Source organism: Centropristis striata, chromosome 4, assembly GCF_030273125.1.
Source record: "Centropristis striata isolate RG_2023a ecotype Rhode Island chromosome 4, C.striata_1.0, whole genome shotgun sequence".
Classification (NCBI taxonomy): Eukaryota; Metazoa; Chordata; class Actinopteri; order Perciformes; family Serranidae; genus Centropristis; species Centropristis striata.
In genome coordinates, this window is record NC_081520.1 from 23,755,267 (window position 1) to 23,765,165 (window position 9,899).

General features: G+C 38.5%; 1 non-coding gene across 1 annotated transcript; it reads left to right on the top strand.

Annotated features, from left to right (window-relative positions):
* Positions 1–8,495: 8,495 nt before the first annotated feature.
* trnae-uuc (transfer RNA glutamic acid (anticodon UUC)) lies at positions 8,496–8,567 on the top strand. Its single transcript has one exon. It is a non-coding gene; the product is annotated as a tRNA-Glu (tRNA).
* Positions 8,568–9,899: the final 1,332 nt, after the last annotated feature.

The window sequence follows — 9,899 nt, forward strand, 5'->3', positions numbered from 1 at the left end:
TGATGACAGAGGTACTGGAGGAAGAGACATGACTGTCTCATCATTAAAGTGTGGAACCATTATCCAGCTCAAAGGTTGTATTTCTGAGCTGCACTGTCCCCCACACAACCAGAGAGGAGACTCATATCGTCCTCTCTTCCTCCCTCAGAGACTCTTTGTGTCTTCATCTTCCTCATGTCTTCTGTCCCTGAGAGGACAAACACTCATCTTCCCTCCATCACCTCATATCATTTCCTCTTTTCTCTCTTATGACCACAATCAAACAGCACACAGACTGACCGACAGCAGCTCTTCTGGAGTCACACTGCTGCTGCCTGCAGGTGTTTTCACTGGAAAACTCAAAGTGAGAGTATGAGACAAAGCAGCTGTGGGTCATGAGGGAGAAGCTGAGTTTAACTTTGTAACCAAAAAGACAATTTTAATAACCATAATTTCATCATTTAATACAACAGATTGGACAATTATATTAATCACATCAGGCTGAAACAACTTGATGATTATAATTTAAAGCTTCCACCATGTTAATTAGTCGAGAGAGAGAGAGAGAGAGAGAGAGAGAGAGAGAGAGAGAGAGAGAGAGAGAGAGAGAGTGTGTGTGTGTGTGTGTGTGTGTGTGTGGCTGTTAAGTTGACTGCTGCTTTCTTCACACCCACCTTGTTCCTCCCAAACACTCACAGACTCTCTGCTGATTGTTGTTATTCACAACATCTGATTGATTGTTTTTCTGTATAGAAACTGCTGATGACCACTTCTTTTTTACATGATGCTCTCCTTTTCTTTCACCCAAGTAAAAATTTGTGTGAAATGTATTCAGTCTGTGATTAGATTTTCCAAATGTCACGCTGAAGCACAAACCATTGAAACAAGTAAAAACATCCAAGAACTTTGACTCCTGGAGCCTCTCCTGACACTGAGGACATGATGTCATACAACATGTGGAGAGTGGACCTCAGCTGGGACACACAGAGTGAAAATACAGTCCCAACACATAAAACAAGACACACACCTTTGTTCCTTCATGTCAGGGAGCAAAACTATCTGATCATCATGTTGAGAGAATCTGCTTCTGAATGTAACTTGACAAAGATGAAATGTGGCATTTCAGACTCACAGGTCCTACAGAATGTGAATCCAGCTGAAATAACTGAGGCTGATGAATCTTCAGTTCGCTGTAAAGTGACAGAGAGAAAATCAGAATCCTTGTTGCTGAAACATGTTGAAGCCCCGAGGCTCCTGGGGACTGTAACTGGATCCTGAACAACACAGAGTTTACTTTCTGTCACTGTTTGTTTCATCTCATCTCCACCTCTCTCTCCAACAATCCCTCTCCACCTCCATCACTCTGTCAGAGAGCTGACAGCTCTGATCAGCTCATGCTGGATTTCACTGGAGGCTCGTGGCTTTATTGGGGCTCGGGGACGAGACCAGAGTGCACTGGCTCAGGTCAGAGTCACAGATTAACCACATCCATCTTTCAGGTGAAGAGCGTCCTAAAGAGACAATGTCCAGGACTGCTAACAAATGGACAATGACAGAGAGACACCAGTTGTCTCTGTCTGTCTCTCTCCATGGTGGACTGTGTCTTTGTGAGAACGATACTGGAACTGTCCCATCGAATAAATTGTCTTCTTGTCTTTCAGTTCCACCTGTATTTTGTTTCTTTCTGCTCTTGGTATTTTCATGAAATCACAAACAGAAGAGATCTGGTTTCATCTGTGAATTCTGTGTTTTACAGCTTGAACTGGATGGTGATGGTGTGTCCTTCCAACATTAACACATTACTGTGAAAATACAGCAACACACTGCTGGGTTAAACTGTTTCTACTCTCTATTGTTTAATAAACAAAAAGCTGTAATTACAGTTTCCAAAATGATTGTTTTGGTTAATCAGAAACTGGAAAAAGGCCAAACATGAAGAAGGACTGAGCCATGTGCATTAAGTGGATTTTAGGAAACAGGCAGCACAGTTTGGAACAATCTGCCTGTTGGACCCTCTCCCCATGTTAGACTGGAAGAAAGCACAGAAGAAGAAGATAAATCTCGCCATGACATACAGTCCCTATTCAATAAAGAGACATGGAGAGAAATATTCCCTTTACCCTCTATTTAAGATAAGACACCTCCTCTGTTTGATACAACACAAGCTCTTTACTTCTCTGTTCATCTGTCCATCAAACAAGTCCACATTTCAACTAATACACAACTCATTTATGATGCTATAATCCACTGTACAACTGTGTGTTTGTGTGTGTGTGTGTGTGTGTGTGTGTGTGTGTGTGTGTGTGTGTGTGTGTGTGTTTGTGCGTGTCTACGAACACAGATATTCTGCAGCGACTTTAAACGTCTCACTGGAGTCTGTGATTGTAATATAAATGTAATATTTAGCATATTTATTTTACATCAGGTGTCTCATGAAAATACCAAGAGCAGACATCATCTGTTGTGTAATATATCACATTAAAGCTTCTTCTTTTGAAATAAAATCATGCTGCATTAAATTATACATTAAGGCTACAGCACGACAATCAACACCCAAAACAGAATCCTAACAATAATTCCTGCCAGGTCTGTGTGTGTGTGTGTGTGTGTGTTACAGTGCATAAACAGTGAGCAGCACTCTCAGCCTCTGTGACAGGAGAGAGGAAAGACAACAACAGAAACACAGGCAGCTGATGCTTTGATTTACATTTGACTTGTTTCTTTCTTCAGTGTGTTTCATTAAAACCTCAACATGAAGCTGTCAGCTTGAGTTTTACAGTCAGAAGTTGTGATCTGCACACAATATTTGGAAACTGATAAAAGAGTCTCACTGAGTCGTCTGAGCCTCGCCGATCATTTCAAACTGGACTGATGTTTCTGGAAATCTAAACAGTCGTTTGAATTTCTGTTTATTTCAACTTTAATCTAAATTTTACTTCAGGGAGTCGATGATTAAATAACTGCTGGTTGACATTTGAATTTTCACGCCAAATAAACTGTTAACAATCCAGTGTTGAAAGAAATCAATACCTCATCACAGCCTAATGTAAACAATATCAACGATCCTCTTCAGAGAGAAAATAATCGTTCTTCATGAAAAACAAAGGACAGATTGTGACTCACAGCTTGGATTATGTGACCCAACAACACTGAGTGACTGTCATAGTTTAGTGAGAAACAGATTAGGAGTGTAACATCAATGTTCAATCTATATTTAATGAGCTCACTACAGTCTTTAATATATAACTGCTTAAATGTGAAGACATGAGGACATCAATGCAACATTTCACATTCCTAATAAATGTCCCAACACTGATCCTCACATGAGGGGAAGTGAGACTCTAAAGGAGCCTTTTGGCTTCAAATGTTCTGTTTGAAGAGCCACTTAATGCTTTAATCATTCATTACACACTTTATAGCAACATATTAAAGCCTCTTTACTGCTTTACTGCAGGATTAAAGATGCAGATAAATAAATGTGATGACTTCTAATTAATCAGCTGGTAACTGTAATGTACACTGAAATAATCAATCAGCACTTTCTGCTTTGTGTTCTCTACAAGCACACTGCAGTATTCCTCCATCACACACAGGTCACAGAGACGTGGACAAGAAGTGGTCCAGGTGAGTTTAGAGGGGGGTCAGGTCACTGAGACAGAGCAGCCTCCAACTCCCATCAGCCCCGGCATATCTTACTGCTGCTAGAGTCTCTTTGTTATTGACACTTTGCTGTATTTATGTCCATAAAAGGCTCATTAGTAAACACTAATAACTGAACTCATCAGAGGAAAAACATTGAATAACTTTTGTTCTGTCGCTAACAAAAAGACACATGTGATATTTAGAGTTCTGCTCATTTAGTTTCCAGCTTCATTTTTCAGATGCTGAATCACAGAATGACTGCTGAGTCAGCAGGACCCGAAGGAGGGATTCAGAGACAGACGACACAAAGACAGAGCTGACCGGATCATTCAAACACAGCAGGTGAGTTCAATGCTGATTTCCTTTGAACTTAATCAAAATGTGTCTGTCTCTCCTGTCTGTCCTCTGTACATGAGCTCAGCTGACTGTATCTGAGAGGTGGGGGGCTGCTGGTTTCTTTCTAAGCCAGTGTCCATCCTGGGGGTCCAAGATGACCTGTATGTTTCTGTCTCACTGCTCTCATTAACCCCATTTCCAGCTGCAGCTTGCAGCTGTTTTCACATTGTTAACTTTATACTAAACAGTGTGAGCAGCCTCAGGTAAGGTCATCTGTGGTGGGAATACTGGAGTCATTCAGAGCAAGCAGAGAATAAAAACAGCTTTATGTAAATGTAGCGCCTGTAGTCTGATTAGCAACAAACAAATGACACTAACACTCTTGCTAGGTTCGGAGAGCTGGTAATAGTTAGGAAAACGCAATACCATGAGGTTAATAGTTGACATTTATTGCCATGACAGGTAAGTATTTTAGCAGTGCATGAAAATAAAATATACAGAAAAATAGAGCTCTTTTTAATTGGTTGAAAAATAATAAAATAAAAAATGAAAAAAAGTTCAAAAGAAAGTGTCCCTCCTTCTTTTGTAGAAGGTTAGCGTTCAGTTTATGTTCATGTTCTGTGTGTGTAATGTTCAAAGTTCAGTCCTTAAGGTTACTACCCGGGTAGATTTTTGTGTTATGTCCTTATCTGTGTCACAAGTGAAGTGAGATGGTGTCAGAAGCTCCTCGGAATGAATCCCACAGTTGGCCAGACCATGCACCGTTCCGTCTGAATCGCTCGTCCTAATGGCTCGCCACCGAACCTCCTCAGTCCGGAATCCGAATCAAATCCTAATCCTTCGAACGAAACCAAAACGAAAAACCAGTCTACACATAGAGTGTAGAATGAATAATCATTACTTTCTATTCAAATGACATCTTTCTACTTTCACTTTTCACTCTATTTCTTCCATATATATACCCAGATAAAGGATATACTGCATTTAAATGCTTTAAACTAACCTGCACATTTTTACAGACAGTATAAGTATTTTTAACATGACTATTATTTATCATGAACTTATATTTCAACATAAATTAACTTATTTATTTCAATAAAGCTCTATTTATATTTATAAACAGCTCTATGAATCAAACCATATATATATATAACCATACTTTTTATCTGTTTTTAACCATAAAGTCACAGTATAAACTTATTCTTTTTAAACAACATGTATATTTAACCAACTTTGGTGCAATAACACTCAATACATTCAGTTCAATGACCAGGAAAAAATAATTAGCATTAACTGGTATCAAATAACCACATTTCTGTACCATATCATGTCTCTATTTCTCATCATGAAGCACAGGAAAGGCTCATTAGCTTAACCAGCTAGTAGCACGTTAGCTATATATAGCTCTAGAGTTAGCATTCACATCACCTTTTGCAGGTAAAACCCAGAGTTAGCGGCGCTAACCGCGATTAGCATTAGCTTCGCGCTAGGTCGTTAGCGATCTTTTTACAGCTTATTTTCAAAGTAAACAATGATACGACATGTACCGGAGTAGGTTTAAAACATTAACGAAACATATCTTGGACTCCGACTGGTTTTATGAACATACTTCAGTAACAGGAATCTTCTCATATCATGCTAATATCAACAGCTAACCTGAGGCCTAGCCCAGTAGCATATAGCATTTCTCTTACCGGAGTTCTCAGAGGCTCAACACGGTGAAAACCCGGCTCCTCTCTCGCTCACGCACACTCACAAGACTTTTCCTAATAAACATAACACTTATGAAGATACTGCTTGAGTATTAATGATTATTTTGCGTGGTTTTAGTCACATTACATACCCCGGGTCGTCAGCTCGTTTACATGTGCGAGTGCTCTGCTCAGTGGCTCAGCTCTGACTAAGATGGCGCTCGGTGCAGACTGAACTCACGCACAGGTCAGACCGAGGTCACGTTCAATGCGTCTGAGATTACACATAGGGGTAGTGCGCCACCAAGTGGTGAGCTTAGGTATTACACTTAAATCACAAATATTGGTTTAGTAACCATGGGGGTTACATAAATGACCATGAAAGTGTCAACAATACAAACTCTGTTTGAGTAAACTTAAAGATATTCTGCTAAAGGGAAAATGCAGAAAATTAAGACATTATGTTTCTGTGAAGTCATCTCAGTCATGTGACAACAAAGTAAGAAAGCCCTCAGTTCTACATCATATCCTCAACTTCACAATCAGACTTCCATCTAGTAAAGGGTGTTTCCTGTGTTCCTGTTTCCTGCCTGTTTCCAGCTCCCATATGGTCTAGCGGTCAGGATTCCTGTTTTTCACCTAGGCGGCCTGGGTTCAACTCCAGGTATGGGAACATAAACTCTGCATTATAAGCTTGAGTTAAGTCTGTCACACTCAAAAAAATTCCTTTCATTTAAAAGTAACATAAATAAATTAAATAACGTTAATGCAAATTACATAAACTTAATGTGTAAATTTACTTAAAGTTTATGTATACTTTTACACAGACCTTATGAGTTCATTCAAGCATCTCATACGCAAGCAGTTATGAAAAAGTTTCTTTATTAACATTAAGCACCACATTGGGGCAACAGATTACTGTTTAGGGAACACATATTCAACATTAATTAGTTGCTTATTAGCATGCAAATAAGTAACATATTGGCTCTTAATGAGTCATTATTAAGTAGTTATTAATGCCTTATTCTGCATGGCCTTATTATACAACCAGTAAGACATTAACTAAGAGTTTTCCCTCTATTACCTCAGAAGTATTGCTTATTAGTAGTAAGTAAGGAAGTTGTTGTATATAAGTTATGATCTTAATATGCTTTACTTCGTATGGACTTTATAAGTCTCTTTAACTTTATATGTAATATTGAATGAACTCATAAGGTTTATGTAAAAGTATACGTACATTTTAAGTAAATCTACACATTAAGTTTATGTAGAAATTTGCATTAACGCTATTTAATTTATCTATATTACTTTTTAATGAAAGAAAAAACATTGCATTTAATTTGACCTTTTACATTCAACGTATGTAACAAAATTACATGGAAAATTTACATGTAATTAAATTACATAAAGTCCACATTTTTGGCTTAATAATTTTTTTGAGTGCATGATTTCTGTATTTGGACAAAGACTACACTAACTTTAATAAAGAAAGGGGCATGTCCCAACATAACGCTCAGTAATGTTTGCTGAGTGTGAAGTGATTCACTGAGTTTAAAGAAAGACTCACAAACACACAGCTGCCAGAGAGCAGCCGAGCCTCTCCATCATAGTGATTAATACACCACTTCAGCAGAAAAACACTTTGACTCTCACATGTTAACTCCCACTGAGTAAGTTATTCAATGTTACATCTTTTAAAATAAATCTGTGGTGTTTTGTCAGATGAGAGGTAGAGAGAAGTGGATCATGTCACCGACTGTAGCTGTGGTGAGAGAACACGTGATTTAAAGATTAAAATGTTTCTCATTTAAAGCCTCTCTGACAACAACACCAGTGATGATAAATCAGCAAACAAACCTGTTAGAGAAAGACATGTTAAAAACAGTTTGCTGCTGTGGTGATAATGACACTGTGAATCACAGTGATAGTGACTAATTCACAGCAAAAACTGCCAAATGAAAAGCTGCTGCCAGATCTAAAATCACCGTGTAAATCAAGTTCATAAATAATCAGGTGTGAAAATGAGTCCACCCTCTTGTTTTATTAGAAGGTTAATTGTGTCACTGACAAATATCTTCAGCTTTTACAGTCATATTTAGTTCTCCTCACATCTAATATTAAATGTATTATTATTTAACTGAATATTTAATTTGTTCTTGATTCATTTTAATTTCACTTATCTGTTGTTTTTCCTCTGTTGAACTTCAACACACGAGATGCTAAGATTTTGGAAGAGCTTCCATTCTCAGAGCTCATTTGTATTTTAGGATCAAATGTGAAGAAAACAGTTTTATTCTGAACAACACAAAGGTTAGATTGAATCTTACAGTTATTTTTGGATGATATATTCTGGAGAATGTCTGAGAATATTGGTTGTTGTTGTTTGAATGTGTCTGTTAAAACCTTTTGAGAGGGAACATGCAGTCAGTTGATCATTGCTCCCAGTCAGCACCATGGACAGAGACAGAGCAGCAGCTCACTGCTGAGTATTATTCTGTCCTCCTCTCATTTATTTATTCTTTAAAAAAACTGACTTGTCTTATGAACTCATTTAATGGCAAGTTCTCTGTTAGATTCAGTTTGGCTCAGCAGCCTGTTCATCATGATGACAACTGTTATCATCAATAGATTCAAACTAAGAACTGGCTTCAGCTAATGGCTCAACAAAACTGTATTTCCCAGACAGGAGTTGAACCCGGGCCACCTGGTGAAAAACCAGGAACCCTGAACGTCAGAACATATAGGACATAAAGCAGTGATACATGTCTTCCACATGTCATGTGGAGGTCAGCAATCACATTTTAACAGTATGAACAGACTAATGATGATTTCAAACCCTAAACCAGCTCCCATATGGTCTAGCGGTCAGGATTCCTGGTTTTCACCCAGGCGGCCCGGGTTCAACTCCCGGTATGGGAACATAAACATTTGCATCATAAACTTGAGATATGTCTGGCATGCACTCATTATTTCTATATTTGGACAAAGCCAACGCTGAATTCAGCTAAGTATCATATAACAGACATGAATAAACAATATCCTCTCTTTCTAAACTAAATTGAAGCCTCCACCTGAAATTATATTCTGTGTTTAAAAGATTGTTGCAATGAACAGAGTCAAGCCTCGAGTCAACAGCAGACCGGTAAAGTTACAGTTTCTATGATTTATGTGAGGAATAAACATAAAGTGACATTTTATGATTCATGAACAGTTCATACTCCTCTTATTTCTGAGGGAACAGTTCTTCCACTCCCTTGGACAGATGTTCACTAACATGTCCACACCCTGCAGCTTCACACATCCCACATGAACACAGAAAACGTTTGAGACAGAGAGACGAGCACACATCACAGAGAAGAGACCTGCAGTGTTTTATTGTTTCATCTAGTAAAGAAACAGAATCCACTCTGCTGTTCCTCTGAACATCAACATGCACTTTGTTTCCTTTCTGCTGCTTTGAGCTGGAGGCAGCACATGTGTACATATCTGCGTGAGCACATCAGAGAGACAAGTCAGGAAGTGATCCACCTCCACATCTCACTGTCTCACACAGGCAGCAGGGAAAATCAATCTGAGTTCATGGTGACCTTTGACCTTCCTGTACCAAGGTTTATGAGAACTCCAGGCCTCTAAAATGATATATGGAACAATTTAACAACCAGGCAGCAACCAGTCAGACAATAACAAGCAGCTCACAGCTGTCCTCTGAAATAAACTCTCACCATCACTACTGTACATATGTTTGGTTTCTCTCTGTGTGTTGGACTATGACAGATGTCACAGTTACAAGAAACTCTTTCATTAGAGAGCCAGTAATACCAGGTCCATTCATACTATAAATGTGTTCAGGAGGAGAGATAATCAGTCACACTGCATTCAGTGAGACTCTACAGCTGAACGGAACAACAGCAGAAGAAGAAGAGCAGCAGGTTCATCACTTTAAAGTCACCAGCTGAGCTTTAACAGACTATAAACTCTCAGCTTTTCAAATTGAAGTAAATCAAGAGCAAGAGCAGGTTAACCTGAGTATGCTACACAGATAAAATATGTTATGTAAAATGGATTTGGTCAAGTAATTAAATAATAGGTCATAATCAGGCAAATCTCAGCCATGTATAACATATTTTTCTGCATCATATTTATTATATGGGTTAACTCAAGACTCTTCTGTTAAAAACAGCTTTATTCACTGCTGAAGTTCAAAATGCTGAATCTAAAGGAACATGAACACCACAGCAGGCTCACAAGAGC